Below are 17,209 nucleotides of genomic sequence, written 5' to 3' on the forward strand. Positions count from 1 at the left end.
AAAAGGGTTCCCAGGCCCGAGCAGACAAAAGAAGCGCGGTGCTGTAAAGCTGCACAGTGGAGCCGTTGTGAACAGTAAGTGCTGAGAGGTAGAATGTGGTTTTTTGCTTTGTTTTTAATGCTGTCATATATTCCCTTCTCTTAATGAACTTAACCGTACGCAATGCATTTTTGTTTCATTTTATGAGCCTGTTTTGTGTGCGTATATACAGACTGCATGCAGAGCATAGGCAGACTACCACCTTGGAATAGTAGTATTAATTAATATTAATAATACATAATGCTTACATGCAAATGTGTGCTTACATATGCAAACATGGGGGTTCAAACATGGTGATGCAAATGTTAAAGCGCTGGTGTTTGTTACATTTGATGTTAAGGAACTCTAGTGGGATTTTCTCCTCATGAAAGAGCTGATGTCTTGTTTGATCACTCTGGGATGCAGGTTTAAGAAAATTAATTAGTTGTAGAGGAGTGGACTATGAATTTTATTTTCATGAGTATTGGACAAGCTGTTTTGTAATTTAGCTGTAATTTCCAGTGTGAGGATGGGTACACAAGAGGACAGCACTTGTAGCCATCACGGTTTTGTTACTGGAGGGTGAGGCTGAGACAAAATAAGGATGTTTTCCAGAGAGATTTCTCATACAAATTGAAGTTGTAGCTGCCAGTCAAATCTCTTTTCCATTTGTGACTCCCAGCTTTCACTTTAAAATTCCAATGAATAACAAAACCAAGTTAAAGTCCCGTGAAAGACCATATTGAGCAACAAAGTGTGTTTTGAAGAGCCCTTTTCCCACCCTCACGTAGATGGGGAAAAAATACAATCCCAGCTTCCTAAATCAATCTAAAATTGCCAGATACCAAATATTCCTGCCATAAGAGACATCTGAGCCTTCTGGAGAAGGAATATATTACTTTTCGGGGTTCTCTTTTTTTTGATGTTTAATTTGTTTTACTGATATGTTGACATTATTGGGGGAGAGTAACAACAGGATGTCACTTGCTTTTATACTGTAGGGCTTCCTAATAGTCAGTGTTTTGTATTAGTGCGGTGTCTTTCTTCTGTGTGACAGGTGTAGTGTTGTGTGATGGGAAAACTGGCCATGGGATATCTGGGGGATGCCGACCATCAGCTGTGGCAAAGCAGCCGATGTAAGGGCTCCTCCAGAACCCACTGAAGTTGATAGAGAAAAGCTCAGTAGGCTCTGGAACAGACTTGGGATCAAAGAGTTTCTTCCATGAGAAGGATGATCTGTTCTCAGAAAAGAAGTTTGGTGAGCATAAAACTTCTCTCTTCATTTGCACGGCAGGACTTTCAAGCTAAATTCACGGCAGCTGCCTCTTGGGGATGTAAACTTCCCAAAGAGGGAACTGAGTCTTGCTTCAAATTGCATGGGCTCGGCTGGATTTGAAGGGAGCATGTTTTCTTAGTGTTGCCACCTGTTTGCAATCCAAAAATCTAACTCGTTCTTGTGTTATACAAACCTCCTCTGTGTTTGTGCATGAAGCGATCCCTTTAATCAAGTTTTGCTCTAATGGTGGGAGATGTTATTAATAATATGTAAAAACTATTTAACGTAATTAAAAGTGGGGAAGAAAGTATTATTTTACAATTATGCTGACAGTTTGTCTTTGATCTTGGAACCTTTGTGAAGATATGTTAGTAATAGGAATGAATGCCCTCTCGTTTTAACCTCATAGCAAAGCTATTGTTATGTTTACTAAGCCAGAACTGCCCTCTGAAAGTGAAGTACTGTGTAAGTTGTACTCCAGAATGGGACCAGTGGGCTTTTTTAACCCTTCTTCCCACATCTTGTCACTTCTGCATTATGAAGCTCAAATGAATTACCTTAAAAAAGGAAGTGGTAAAATGACAACAAGTTTTGCAAGCATTTAAATAATTTAGAAGGCTAATAAAATACCAGGGCACAGGGAGCTGGATTTGTCAGTTTGTTTGTAGGTGACTTGAAAGAGAGCACAGCACTCTCTCTGGCTTCCTTGCACGCCAGCTTTGCTTCAGAGCCATACAATAACTGTATTTGATAATGGGATTCGGCCCTTGTGTACAGGTGCTCTATGTTTAGCTATAGCTTAATGTACTCTCAAATAGGTATTTCTGTTATTTTTCTTTACTAAGTCAGTGTTTTCAGACTTGGACATCAAATAAAGGATTGTATATATGTTACTGTAGCTTCTGTTTTCCTTCTCTGCTTCTCTCTCCTGAGCCAGCTCCAGCTTACTAATGCAGGTGTTGGTAGCACAGGACCTTTAGGAACTTGGAGAGAGCTGCCAAAGCTACTTAAGAAGCTGGATGGATATTCCAGCAGACTAGCCATGCTAACAGCTACAGCTATTACACCAGCAGTACCCGAGATTTGGGACTTAAACCTAGCTGATATATTCATCCCTTGCTGTACGTTGCATTAATCCTACATGACCCAGTGCTGAGAAGATGCAGATTTTTTCAGGAATGGATGCAAGTTTCTGAAAGTTGTGCTGATTGTTTAGGGGTGGCATGGAAATGTTACCCTGCTCTGTATGTGTTAGCTCCAAATATTTAGCCTGTGATGCAAGGCTATTTTGTTAGCCTCTTTTTAGAAAAGTAAATTTATGACGCAGTAGTTGACAAGAGGGTGAATGATGCTGTGCCTGTTTTCCTTTTCCTCCTCTCAATTTCTTGCGTTTATTGTAAAGACCAGGAGGCGGCTTTGGAGGACGTTTTAAGAGCCGTCATTCATGTCACGTCCAGGTTCCAGGGTGTTTTAAAATCAAAATTACCCATGATGGCAACACTGCCTGGAAATTATTTTGCTTACCAGTGGAAAAGAAACAAAGACTGTACCGTATGTGTTGAACTCCAGAGGGGAATTGCCATTTTGGATGGATGGATGTGAGATTGCAGAAAACATTCACTCTGCTCTTGTGTATGTTTGTGAGTGACGAGATGGATGCAGGTGGGAATCACAACTGTCTGCTCCTGCTGCACGATGTCACTTGTACAAAATCCCCTAAAATGGGTCACAGAGCTTCTGGTGTGCAGCCAGTTGTGAAGACTTTGCATGGCCGCACATATTCTACCGCTTTTACCCCACATGTTTACCGTCTTCCTTGCATAAATCTTGCATGCATGCTCTGCTCCCTACTGAGATTTCACGAGGAAAACTCTTTCTTCCTTTGTTAGCCTCCAGGTAGCAGCAGAATACCTGCTGTCGATAGGTTATTACTCGATTTCCACCCCACATATTTATAATGTTATTAATTCCCCTTCATAATATTAAAAATGTTAATGCAGTGTTTGCTAAGTCTCCTGTTTCCCGGTGAGAATAAGACCTAGCTGTTTAATCTTTCCACACAACCCGCTGCAATTTTTGAGAATTGTTATCATTTTGATTACTCGGTAATGCACCTCTCAGCACAATTATGAACTCTGTAAACTGAAGCTGCAGCAAACTGTTTGTCGGAGATTCGGGCCCTGGTGAAGAAGCCTTTGTAAGCTGGCCCTTGAAATCTGTGCTTTCTGGCCAGCCTGTCTATCGAGCGTGTGTTTGTTTTGTGCGCCATTGACACCCGTGTCCTTGGATAAGGATCTTGAAGAAAAAAAGGCAGCTTGGGTAGGGTTGGAGCAGACAACGCGGTGCTCTAGGGGAGCCCAGTAAAGGGCCCTGGGCAAAACTTTTGAAAATTAGAGTTCTACATGAAAAGAGGGAAATGAAAACGGGCAGCGAGCAGCAGGCACAGCCGTTCGGGTGGCAGGGTCTGCAGGGGGGTTCAGGTGGTCTCGTAGGTGTGCACACAGGGTCTGACTTCTCTCGTGTTCTGTAGAAGCTGCTCTGATCACAAGGCTTCCGAATTGGTTTAGCACGAGTATTATATTGCATTGCTAGTGGCCACCTCATAACAGTCAAATAGGAATTTTGAGGAAATGTCTGTCTTCTCAATGGAGTTGGACGCTTTTCCTTTTGAGATCTTGCAACATCTAAAAGGATTTTCCTGGATCTCTCCCATTTTCTTGTATGTTGCCTAATGTTTTCCCCTCTTCTAAAAACTGTATTTTTTTTTCAGTTCTTTGCCTATTTGAAATAAAATCTGCATCTTGTTGTGACCAAAAAATAGGATATTTAATTTGTTGTTGCTAAAAGGGTTGCGTGTTGTCCTTCATAGACCGTGGGGAGAACACAGGGAGGGAGGATCACCCTCCTGCTGCGAGGAGAAGGCTGCTGGGTGCAGGATCTCATTCTTTCACACTCCATGGTGCCACCATCCTTCGCTTTCGCGGGTCTGGGGACACGGTGGCGTACAGGGATTCTCTTTATTTGGGTTCCAAGTGTGAATCGCTCCAGTAGAATAAAAAATGTAGAAAAAGTTGTAACTACTTAACAAAGGAATAACAACAGGGTAAAAATAGCAGTATGTTTCCGTAGAGGTTGTATTACAATAGTCTCTGGCTACGTGGTAGGCTGTGAGATGAATAGGTGTGTGGGTGACTTGAAAAACGACATCAGATATTTTGTGAGCCATGAGTTAAAGCATATACATTGCTACCCACAGTGACTTATTTCAAGTGGCTTATATTTGGCACAGTATGCCTTTAGATTACAGAAGGAAATGCTAAGCATGGAGCTCTTATTGCTCCACTCAGGCTTAGCAATTATGAAGAATAAAAAATTTACCAGAGCCTAAGCTCTTAGATAGTTATAAGCATGGGGAGAATTAAGGGACAGGAAAATTATAGCAACCCAGCTAAACCACTATAATTAAGGCTGAATTGCTTTTTGTATTATAGCATTCATGAAGTAGAATGTTGAAATAAGTGAAAAGTAAAAGCTCAAATACTGTTTCAGGCTTACATTTTGTTAGGACAAATCTGTTTTATCTAACAACATGTGTGTAACTTCCAGTTTCTCCCTCCTCCTCCTCCTCTTCTCATCGGTGGCGCCTTGTCCTCCAGATTCACGTCTCCTGAGTCCTGCGGGTCCAGCCCTCGCCACGCTCAGTGCCCTTTGTGGAAGTCGAGTGGGAGATGCGCTAACATCCTTCACATTCAGAGGAAGAGCCAGAAGATCGCAGATTTCTGGTGGTGGTGTGGCTGTCTGTGTGTGTTCCTCGGTCCCCAGATGATAGCTTTGGCATCCAGAGGCTGGTTTCCGCTGGAGCTGACAGTAATTTAGAGGCTTCAGAGATACTAAGTTACACCAAGGTTGGTGAAAATCCCTGGCCAGAGGAAAAAGAGCTACATTAAAGCTCCTTTTGGGGAAAGTCAGGCAGAACTCAATCCGTGTTCGCTTAGAGGCAGCGGCCAGACCAGACCCGATAGCACGAGTTATCGGGCGGGAAAAGGAGGACACGGGAAGAAGCTGAAAGTATAGAGAGAGGAGGTTAGCAAATATAGGACATGGGTCTTGCTGTTTGTAAGCTTGTTTGGATCAGCAGGTTTGTAATGGGAAAATATTTGAATGTGTATATCTCAAAGGCACCCCTACAGCTTAGGGAGAGAGGCTCTCTTACTGACAGGGAAGGGCACCTTAGAGAAGTAGTCTGAAGTCTTAGTGATAAAATATACAAGAAAACAAAATGATCTTTGGGGAGAGAATTCTGGGGGTGATGGTGATATTATGCACAGGTAGACCACAATAATTAATTACAGCTGTATTGCGTTATTCTGACACAATGAGCTAGATTAATGGCACTGCTTAACCCCCCTTTCATAAACCATGAGGCAGTTCTTTGGAAAGGAAGATGCATTCATTTGTGACTCCCTTTAAACTGTATCTTGAGTTATCAAATGACAAAACTTGGAAACATCTCTGAATGCTGTTCATGTTCATGCTAAATTGGTTTCTTGCCAGAGGAAGCGAGGCCACCTTTGGGTGCTTCTCTAAGTCCCAACCAAGCTGAACATTGATCTCAGCACGTTCAAGGACGGGAGGGGGGAACCCACGATTTCGTCCTGAATGGGAGCAGCAGTGAACCTTTTTCCTCTGTTTCTAAATTCTTTTTCATGTAAGCTTTACTGGCTCTTTGTAACCATCTGCTGCAGTGCTGTGCGCTCTGAGCTCCTGTAACATTTAAGATTTTGTGTTTGTTTGTTTCTGTGGCCGTGGAGAAGAGCTGGAGGATGCGAGCTCTGGAAGTTCAGAAGCAAAAGAGCAAATGAGGCAAAGGGCACCCCAATTTAAGGGAATTCAGAACTCGTTGTTAAAAACATCGCTGTTAAAAAAATCCCGAGAACTTAAAATATATTTATCAGGCTGTTGTCTCCACCATCTTCTAAGACTTTCAGTTAACCCTAAATATACCTTCATGGTCTCCCTGGCTTGTTGGCTGCTGGAAGGTGGATGTGTGACTTTGAGGTCTCTGTATTTTTAGGATGATGAGCTATTTTGGATGATAAAATGTGATTCTTCTCAGAAATAAGTTTTGGTAATGCTGACAAGACTTTCTGACAGATGAATGATGTGTAACAGGAAGGCAGACTTGAACTCAAAACTTGTTAAATGGATGATATTGTATTTTTGTAAGAGGCAAGAACATGGTAAAACTAATTTCTCTGTAAGGTATAGGCCAGAATTTGGGTTGGAGGGTGTCTTTCCATTGGCTCTAGTGGCAGTAGGAATAGGCTCGAACAGATTTTAATTAAAAGGAGTAATAAATGTGTGCACCTGTCCCATTCTCTTTGCTACTCCATGTTTATGTCCTACATTTGAAACCTCCCAGCTAATGAAAAGTTACTTGGAAAGACTTTATTATGCTACTGAGAATATGGCCCATATTTCTTGAGCAGTATGGGGGTAGGCACTTTATGCATTTTCAAAGCAAATCAACTTGGGTTCTTGTTTAATTCGTGAACTCTTGTTTAAGGTTTGAGATTTGAGGCGGCAGCCTCGCTGATCTGGTCAAAATTTGGCAGAAGGAAACCTGGGTGTGGAAGCTGCAGGGGTTACGAGGCCAAGAAAAACCCTACCACAGACCCAAGGGAACACAGATTTGTGTGGAACATCTGCCAGAACTGACCAATACATCATATTGATGACTGATGATTTTGCAGGACATCTAGTTTCTTACAGGAAATATTTTCTATATTAAATTTCATTAAGTTTACAGTAATTTAAAGGACTCTGTAAACAGAGAAATAGTGTGAATATTTACACAAATGAGCACTGGTTTTGCCTTCACTTAATTTTGTACTAAATGTAGTATGAAACTCCAAGAAGAGTTAGCTGTAGACATGATCTGATGCCTAAGTAGGATAGTCTTGAATTATAACTTAGGTTAATAAAATAAAATATCCTCTTCAGTTGTAAGACAAAAGAGAAAGGGGAGAGATGTGCTTATTATATTCAAGAACTGTGATACATAAGCATCAATGAGTCCATTTGTTTTATATATTTGCTTGTCATTTTAATGGTTTATTATCAGGGATCCAGTTGAAATGGGCAATAAAAAGAACATAGCTTTACTTTGATTCAAAGTCTGCAGCAGATATGCCAGCAGAAAGGATAAATAAGGCATGGAAAATATGCTGTTAATAAGGGAAATACAAGTAGTTCTAAGCATATTTCACACGCTTTTCTTTATTTTGATTTCAAGCAGAGTGTTGAATGCACTTAAATTATTAAGTCACAGTGAATAGTACCTTGAACATGGGTTGAAATATTCCATTCTAGAGCAAACTTTGGTTTGTTCTTGTAAATCTATTCTTATAAATCATTTTCCGAGAAGAAGAACAAAAATACGGTCTTTTCTGATTTTGTGTACTTTACAGAGAGGAAATATCTTCTTTATAAGAACCTCATTGCTATTCACTGCAATTCTCCGTTCCGAGGGAAGAAATATACTGGAGGACTTTGTGGCATCAGGACTGTATATTATTCTGTCCTTCAATGGCCAAATACAATGTATGGGTGGGGGAATATAATGTGACTACATATAGTTCAGTACTATCACTCATTTTGATGCCAAAAAGAAAACCCATTGGCTGACCGAGCAATCGGCTGATGAGAGGTCGGTGGCCCTGGGTCGGGCAATTAAACTGCCGTGTGCCCTTTGGACCAGCGCCTTCATCTAACCATAGGAGTGCAACGGGAGAAACCCTCCATTTAGAAGGTTTAAAGTACAATAGCTGTGTGTACAACTGGATTCTACACCTCAGATTATTTTGCTAACGCTTTTCTTCTTCCCTAGGTAAATCTGGTAATTTTAAGCAGTGTATTTTCTATTTTAAGCAACCGGAAAAACGGTAGGGCTGAGATGACTATTCTCTGAGCTTTGTCAGGTCGGTGGTCATGTCTACACTCCTCCTGCACATCCCTTCTGAAACCGTTTTGCTCTTTTACCTGTTCTTTTTTCATATCCACTAACCGTGTAGCCAAATATCTTTGTCTTTTAAGAGAGGTCTAAAAAAAAAATCCCCAACGCTTAAACTTGAAGTGAGAGAAAAATTTGTAGAAGCCATGGCACCACCCTGCACTTTTTTGCTTGGGAGACTGGGTTTGTCTGTAGCATTTTGTGGACATAATTGCTGCTACTTCTGGCTCACCAGATTAAAAATTACAGTCTCCACTAGTTTTCTAGGAGAGGTCAATCTTGAGACCGTGGCGGAGAGAAGAAACCAGCTTGCTCTGTTTTATTTTGCAGCCTAACACAAACGCGATGGGAAAATCCATCGCTAGGAAGAATCCACATTCCTTTGGACCACAAAGCTGCTCTTGTTGGTTGATTGGGAGCTGCGGGTGGTGCTGGGCCTGTGTACGAGGTGCTTGGGCCCCAGCGTGGGTTCTGGGGGTGTCGGGGCACCCGGGGGCTCCTGCGCCTCAGGCGGGTGCTGCTGCGGTTCAGTGATCTCAAAACACACCAGGGAGAGCCAGCTGAACTGGGAGAGCGGGGGTAAACCTCAGAACACACTGAAGAGGATATGGAGTTAAAAAGTTATTAATAGGCCAGGCAGGTACATCTTATATATGATCCTGCTGGCGCAGAAATCTACTGAGGGAGACCTTGTTGCTACTCCATTGATTTCAGTTGCATTTGGGAATGCTTTGTACTTTTATGACTAATGCCTGCCTGGAAGTCCCCAGACAAAGTGGAAAAATATGTTTAATAAAAGAAAATAGAAAAGCAAGTTTCTCTTTTCTGAAGGCAAGCGTGTGGATGGACCTCCTGATCTTTCCAGAAAGAAATCGGTAACATCTGGAAAGAACCCGTGACAGACTTTTGTGGGGAGAAACAAAGGAGAATAAAATGAGATGGAGGATTTTTGTGGCTTGGGCAAGGAGGCAGGGCTGAACCAGGCAGCAGGGTAGCACAGTCAGGCAAGGCAGCAGAGGTGAGGCCTTGTGGAGCGTGTCTTTGTGTGCAGGTACTCCGTCTTGCAGTTGGCAGGTTTGTTACACAACCCCAGTGGAGCTTTTGCAGATGAATTGTGCTTTGTGTGCTGTGTCCAGATCCCCAAGCCCTGATCTCGTGTGCTTTCAATCATCCCTTGGCCTGAGCTGTCTTTGTGAGGGTTTCTTTGTGATGGTTCTGCTGGACTTGACCCCAGCTCCAGAAGCCAGGGCTGCCCTCTGCCCGATATGCTTGACCTGCTCCTTTTAGTCCTGGTCTGGAGAGATCTGAGATCTGTCACATATGACTGGGACTTTTGGACACCAAATTATATCTGTCTGGACCAAGACTAGACATCTCAAAGCCTGGGTTTATGCATAGCACACGTGTAGATGAATTAACTTTGACTTATCTGAAGCATTTTGGACTGACTGCATGCACTCAATAAATATGACACCTTCTGGCCGCGGCAGCAGCCCACGTACATGAGAGCTGTAGCATCCAGGCGTAATTCATATCGCAACTCAATGCTGAAGTACCTGTTCAGACAGCCCAAAGAGCTCCTGAGCAGTCATTCATATTACCTGTCTCTGGATCCCTGAGATTTACCGTTCGCTTGTTTATGGAATATATTTTAACGTGGCTAAGAGGCTTCCGCGGAAACACACTGCTGTCTAATTTAAGAGTGCTGCCCTATGTGAACGTCTATGTGGATACGAGTCATCAATATATAGCGACCTTGCATTGTCCCTGCTCTGGATGTGCGTGACCTGTCCAACTCTTCCATGGTTTTCAGAGGCAGTGCAGTAAGGACACCAAGTTCTGTGTAGACAGGTTCCCCGAATTGTTACGCTGGAGTATAAAAAACTGAGTGTTGGTTTTAAACACCGTATTAGACGGTTGTTCTGTGTTTATTGTGCTGTTTAAGCCTTTGTGCTGACTGGAGCTGTAACCTGGTATGGAATTGTCAGTGCAATGGGTTGAGTACAGACAAACACATGCTTTGAGACCTTCGAACTGCTGGGATAGGGCTGCATTTCCAGAGAAAGAGGTTGTGGGTGTTGGAATTCAAAGGTAAAGGGCTATGCATCAGGAAGAAATATGGCTCTGTGTTTTACGTGCAATTTGTTGCTTCACTCTGGCCAGCGGATAGGATATAAAAAGCAGAGTTTATGCTCAGAAGAAAATAACTGGTTTTGCTTTGCTTCCCTCCCTAGATGTCCCCGATCCCTTCTCCCTCCCCTTTGCCCCCAGGGCTGTCCCTATTCTCTCTGTTGCTTTTGGAAATCTCCAAGGCAGCATATGTGAGGGAAAATGGTATTTCCAGAAGAAGGGAGGCCAACTTCTGCCTGGCAGTATCTGGAGCCCGTAACACTGCCTGTGGCTCAGAGCCCATTCTTTGTTCTCTGGATCCGCTCTCTTTTCTTAGGCTTTTTCTGATCCACAGCTGAATGCACTAGATGGTCACGCTCGAGTGCTTGTTATTTGTGGCAATTAGCGGAGGGTTGAACAGTGTGCACGTGTGCAGGAGGGTCCAGCAGAGCATCCTGTGCAGTGGGAGACAAACACCAATGTCCTTTGAAACTGGTTTGCTCCTCGCAGTCAACAAGGCAATGTAACTTCAGCCTTTTTCATATAAGGCTGCTGCTGATACAGCTGAAAGCATCCCCAAAATGGAGACTGGTACCCAGCCCCTGGGCAGTGGTGCTGGGACCTCTATGTGGGAATAAGGCAAAACAAAATTCCTCGGAAAGAATATGACTTAGTTTCACAGTACACAGAGGCCTGTTCATTTTGCATCACTGGTTTCTCAGTTATTTTTGATTGTCTGTCTAGCTACTGCAGCTGTGAAGATGGTGGGCTTGTGAATACTTGCCCTCTCTTAGAGTTTGGTCCGTATTTCAAACAATGTAATCCTGAAAACCTTGGTATATTGCAGACGAAAAAAAATTGTTAAGAGATCCATCTGTACAGCTGTGATTTATAAGCAACAGTGTATTTTTGGTCTTTTTAGCTGGATATATAGCTTTTACTGGGTAGTAATGCAGTCAGCTGACTAGCAAAAGGCACACTTAAGGATGCTAAAATCAGAGTCAAAGGAAAGTTATTAATCACTGTGGATTTGCAACTGTAAATTTGCTTATACAGCTAAGGAGACAGTCAGGGAGCCAAGTGTCAGGGCAAAGAGGACCTTTCGTTAGAGCGTGTGAGGGGAGATACCCTAACTCACCGTCGTATTTCTGTCCTGTGGAGATACCCTAACTCACCGTCGTATTTCTGTCCTGTGGAGATACCCTAACTCACCGTCGTATTTCTGTCCTGTGGAGATACCCTAACTCACCGTCGTATTTCTGTCCTGTGGAAGGCGAACGTGCCACTCAGCCGTGTGCACCAAGGACGGTGTGACACTCAGGGCACAGCCGAGCACAGGGCACCGACTGGGCTGTTCGACCTGCTGACACTCCCAGTGCGTAAACCAGGCATTTTCTCCATTCTTCATTCACTCATTCTTCACAATAGGTGGACAAGGGAAAACATGGTGGGGTTTTTTGTTGTTTGAATCTTTGCAGTGTTTTAGCTACTGCAGTTGTTCTGGGATTGACATTTTAAGCCAGTGTCTCCTTCTTCTTACTCTTCAAGTCTGTTTTAGAGAATATTCTTGCTTCTCAGGTTTACGTGACTTTGTAAAAGCAGAAGGTGGCAGGCAGGGGTCTGCACAGGGCCCCGACTCGCGAGCACACGATGGCTGAACAGGGGTGTTTTTCGGAGCAGCACTTTAATGCGCCCCGGCAGCGTGGGGCAATTTGCAGGCACAGGAGCAATCTGGTGTTTCACTCCAGTGCAGACCTCTGTAATACGTGCTGATCAGATACTCATTAGTCAGACAGAAAATATGACATCTTCATTTGAAAGGGAGTTGTTCGTGGATATGTGTTAAAAAGCAATGTGGTGGGGGAAACTGTTTTAGGTGTGGTTTTGCTTTGTTTTGTTTTATTTAACCTGTCATTTTTATTGCCCATTTTGATCATGAGCCTAAGTTGTTGCGATTTGTTCCGTTCTTCTTTCCGCTCTTTGGTTAACGTCCGTCTGACGATCCTGGTACGACTGCCAGGCACCCACAGGTCTGCACTTGACACCCTGGCTCTGGATTTGCCCCACAAGGGTCAAGGATTTACAGAAGCTGATGGGAGTCTTGGTTGTATAAGGAATACAGGGTGAGGCAGAAACTCCACACAGTTTGCCTGATTTGTATAAAGAATGAAAACAGTTACTGAAGAGGGAAGGAATAAGGTTTTATGAGCTCTGAATGAAAACAGCAATACTCCATCTTTCCGTGAATCTAATTCTCTCTTTCTCCCTGTCTTTTTACTTGTAGGATTGTGATGTTTATAATTTGCAGTGTTGCAAAAAAAAGCATCTTATGATAGAATCATGTAATTATATCATTCTTTACCAAATAATAATGTCCTCCGTGTACTTTATTAAACTGTGGGACAATAAATGCAGTGGAGGAAGCTGGCATCTCCTTGGCAAGAATGCTTTGAGATGCATTGCTTTTTTCTGTGTTCCTCTTATAACCTCTACTCGTTCTCTTTGATGCTGATGTTCCGGTTTAATAGGGCTCATCCTTTTACTGCAAGAACATCATAGTGCTCTGAAGAAGAGTTTGTCTGTTCAGCTTTAGTTTCTTCTTGTTATCAACTATGTGTACCTTTTAGCTACTTTTATTTTTTTCCATTCACCAGAAGACATGTACCAGGAAATATCATCTCTTAAAAGCTTTATTTCAGAATTTAAAGTGAATGCCACCATTTCTTTATTTTTCCATAGCACGGGGAAGTTAGTGTTTCAGCACTGTTAAATACCCAGAAAGTGCTGATATTAGTTTATATACCTGACGTTCTCTCATCTTTTGAGAATTGTACTCCATCCAATGAATAATAATGGTGGAATTGTTAGTAGAGTTTTTCTTCTGGTTATCGTTACAATGGTATTTATTTCTGACTTAATTTGCTTTCTTCTTGATGCTTTTTTTCCCATCTTCCTTCAGTACTCAAAATCTTCTTTAAGCTGTGTTACGGATGGTGACTTTTTTGGTAGTTTTTGATTGCTGGCTCAATGTCGTTCCCCAGCTATTCTGGGGAAAATAGGGATGAAGAGCAGCAGTGCCGTGGCTGTGCTCTGGTAACTCATCAAAGGTGGCTAAAGAAAGGGTGGTTGGTCACGTAGTCTGGAGCCAGGGCTCGGTGCCACGTGGCGCTGGTGAAGCAGGGCAGGTGAGCCCCGTCCCTCCCTCGGGAACGTGCGTTTCTCACCTCTGTGGCCACAACGTGTAATTCCTGATGTTCCGAAGCAAAGACGCTTCTGCAGTCTCGGAGCAGATGCTGCTCCTCACCCACCGCCCTGGGGCCTGCAGGGAGGTTTGGCAGAGTCATTGATCCAGTGCTGGAGTCAATCCCCAAGTGGTTTCACAAAGCTGAAGTGAATTGACTGTGAATCAAACCCGTTTCTTTGCTTCTTTATACATATTCATTTTCCTTGTATATTGCTGTGTCATAGTGCTATAACCTTCTACAAGCCAGTATAAGCAACCACTCCATTCTTTTTTTCTTCACTGAATCCTGAAGAATATTTCAGGTATCAGTTGAGCTCTGTGTCTCTGCTCATACTGACAAATAAAAATATGTCACTTGGCATTTGTAGTTAATATCTTCTGGAAGAATTTCACAAATCCTTACCTTGAAACGTAGTAATGTGTTTGGTTTTACTTACTGTATTGTAGCTTGCCTTGAAATTTATGGTAAAAAAGGCTTCTTAAAAAAGTTTTGGTGGGACAAAAAATAATAGGGAAAGAATGATGTGGATAATTATTGAGAGTAGGCAGCTCAGTGTTCTGAACCCCTGCACCTCTGAAAAGCAAAAGGTAAAAACAACAAATAAAAGCTTAAAGCATTAACCAGATAGTTAATAGAAACATGTCGATGCTGAAAATCTGAGCACCTAAAATGCACTGTAAACAGAGTAAGTAGTAAATATTCAGAGTGAAATCTTTTCTGTTTCCTGCTGGGATCGGATCCCGTGTGAAACGGGCGGTCGCTGTGCTCGGGGGGTTTTGAACGCCAGAGCCGGCTCCGGTCGGCGCGCAGGGCTCTCGGATTCCACGCAGGCGCGAGGGTGGCTCTGGGTTGAGGCTGCGTGTCCGAACGGGCTGCCGATTCGGGCGATCCAGATTTACACCCGCAATTAAACGCAGGTGTAATTTATGGAAGTTTGATGAGGCTATTTCAAATGTTTAGCTTTGGGCCAGTTAAATGAGCTGGCTCGGTGTTATGAATCAACTGCGCAGTTAATCACAGGGGCAAAACTTGGGGCTGTTATTGGCAAATAGAAAACGTATGGTTACAAGGTCAGAGAACAACTATAAAACTCAGGACTTCAACTTTTAAGAAAGAATGATGTTTTTGTGGCTTAAATCCTTGTAATGGAAGCCTTAGTACCCTTTTGCTCAGTTAAATTGAAAAGGACAGCATGATGTATCTACAGCTGAACACTGAATTTCTAAATTCTTGAATATCTGTTAAAAGATGCGTTAGACTAGAAGTTGCCAGTGTTTGTCTGCTTTCAAACAGCCCACACAGAGTATCGCTGATATTTCTGATCACACAAGTGTTGATAACGTGTCACAGCCACATGTGGTACAACTAGAAATGGTGTCGTAGGAAAGAGTAGCTCACAAACATTATGGGGAATTAATCTAGCAAATACTTTATTTCAGGATTATCAGCTCATCTGATGTAGTATCAAAACTCAGCCGCGTAATATGATCAATTCTACGTTTGTTTCTTTCAGGGTTACGAGAGCATCGTGTCCCAAAGGAGTGCTGTGCGTAACGAAAAACCTGACTGGTAAGAAATATTGGATGAATTGTTCAGCTTCTGTTTGGTAAGAGACAAAATACATTTGGCATTAAAAATGGTGGTAGCAAACTTCCTCTGAACGTATCTATAAATTGTCAGGGATAATTCATCAGCTGAGGAGCCTGATATTTCTGGTGGTAATGAAATCTTAGGGAGTCATACATTTAAGAAACTCTACCGGCTGTTGACTGATGGCTTTTACAAAAGAATCAAAATGAACCATTGCGGTAGCGGTGAGATATTCTGCCTTTGCACAGAAACGTTGCAGGCTGCATCCTAACGGTGCTGGTGTGGCATCTCCCTCCCACCCTGAAGAAGCCCTTTACATAACGTATTCTTCACGTCAGTAGAAAGCTCTATAAAAGCTGCATAAGAAGACACTTAATGACTAAAAACACTGCTAGAAACCTCGTATCACAACGTGCATGCAAGTGCTGAAGAGAGAAATGACTGTTTTGCGTTGGAGCTCGCCGAAATGCAGTTCTTTCTGTCTGGGTATCTGTGTGATATATTCCCAACAGAATACTAAACAGTTAATCTGAACAGAGACACTGGATCACTTTTTCCTTGCAGAAAATCTGGTAGGTAATAGAGAACAGAATATTTTTGCTAGGATTTAAGTCTTATTCTTCCATATGCTGATAAACACAGCAGCAGCATCTTTCTGTCAGACTGCAGTTGAGGTGTTTGGTTCTAGGTCATAGGGGTAAACTGAAACAAACACACACAAAATGCACAAACAAAAACCAATAACGAAAAGAACAGAACAGCCAAAACCTGCCAAACACCACTTTGTAATACATTGATTTAATGGTGGGGAAAAAAAGGGAGTATTCCTTGATGCGTATTGTAGTATATATGTCTTGAGTTACCCTATTTAGTAAACTCTCGGTTAACAAAACCTACAATCTGTTTGCTTTATACAAGAGAAGTTCCCTGATGGTTCATTTCACTTATTGTTCCCACCTGCAGTAATAGGAAACTTCTGTGATAATCTTACGAAATTACCTGAACAAACTGTCTTGAGTGATGGCATTTATGTGCCTTCTGAGGGAACTGGTGTGTTACCAGGACCGAGAGAGCACGGACTGGGGTTCGAGGGGTGCAAACTCATATCGGAGGGGGCTGATGGAAAACTCCCTGTCAGTAAAAACTGGAAGGCTTAATTATGACAAAGAATACTGATTTTTACCTTGTACGTTCTTTCAAAGAACTAATGTATTTCGTTTTGGGAAATAGCGTGGTGGTGGTGATGAAGAGAGTGCTGCAAAGTATGTGAGTTAATGCACGATAGTGTGGAAGTTCATGGGACTTGTACCCATCCTAACCCCTGGAAGCCCGGTCAGCGAGCGCCGTGTGTCCAGCAGCAGTGAAATATTTATGGAACGTTCTTTAAGAGATGTTTACAGTCCATTTGCTTCTTCACATGCACATCTTTCTGTGGTCAAAGTCATGAAAATATGGAGATTATTCTGATACTGGGTGACGTTTACCTAAAAAAAGTTTTTAATAAGTTTTAACAACTTCATAGTATACTCTTGTGATATTGCAAGTAAATATTATGAATTGTCTACAAGGGCTAGGCATTTTTGATCATGGGCAATTGAGATTGCCGCTTATTTAGTTCATCAGATTGGACAATATACTTTTCCTTAGAGTGTTAAGTTGGTTGGCTGCGTCAGTGAAATTGGATTAACACTATAGTTTTATCGATTCTGAAGTAAATCCTTGTTTGAGATCCTCCTGTTACATATAAGTCAGAATGTGTCTAGATTTAAGTTGGGTAGTTAGTAAAATTGAGGTGGATGAACTTTTAAGTAATGAGTCTCTGTCCTACAAACTGCAAGTTGAATTCTGTTTTGTGCTGAAGGTTTCTGTTGGGTTTATACTATAAATACGGTGTTGTAATAGCCGTTTCTATCTCCCCTAACTCACCTGGAAGTTATCTTAGATTACAATGGCAGCTCT

At 42.3% G+C, this 17,209-nt stretch overlaps 1 long non-coding RNA gene across 8 annotated transcripts in view; it reads left to right on the plus strand.

Annotated features, from left to right (window-relative positions):
• LOC139829040 (uncharacterized) overlaps positions 1-17,209 on the plus strand; it is a 308,145-nt gene that overhangs the window by 132,025 nt on the left and 158,911 nt on the right. For 7 of the 8 annotated variants that reach the window (XR_011741254.1, XR_011741249.1, XR_011741250.1 and 4 more), the window contains one exon: positions 15,174-15,229. This is a non-coding gene — a long non-coding RNA (uncharacterized lncRNA). Of the gene's footprint in view, positions 1-15,173; positions 15,267-17,209 lie in introns of all 8 variants that reach the window. The other variant, XR_011741255.1, reaches the window with a different exon arrangement.

Source organism: Patagioenas fasciata, chromosome 13 (genome assembly GCF_037038585.1).
Source record: "Patagioenas fasciata isolate bPatFas1 chromosome 13, bPatFas1.hap1, whole genome shotgun sequence".
Classification (NCBI taxonomy): domain Eukaryota; kingdom Metazoa; phylum Chordata; class Aves; order Columbiformes; family Columbidae; genus Patagioenas; species Patagioenas fasciata.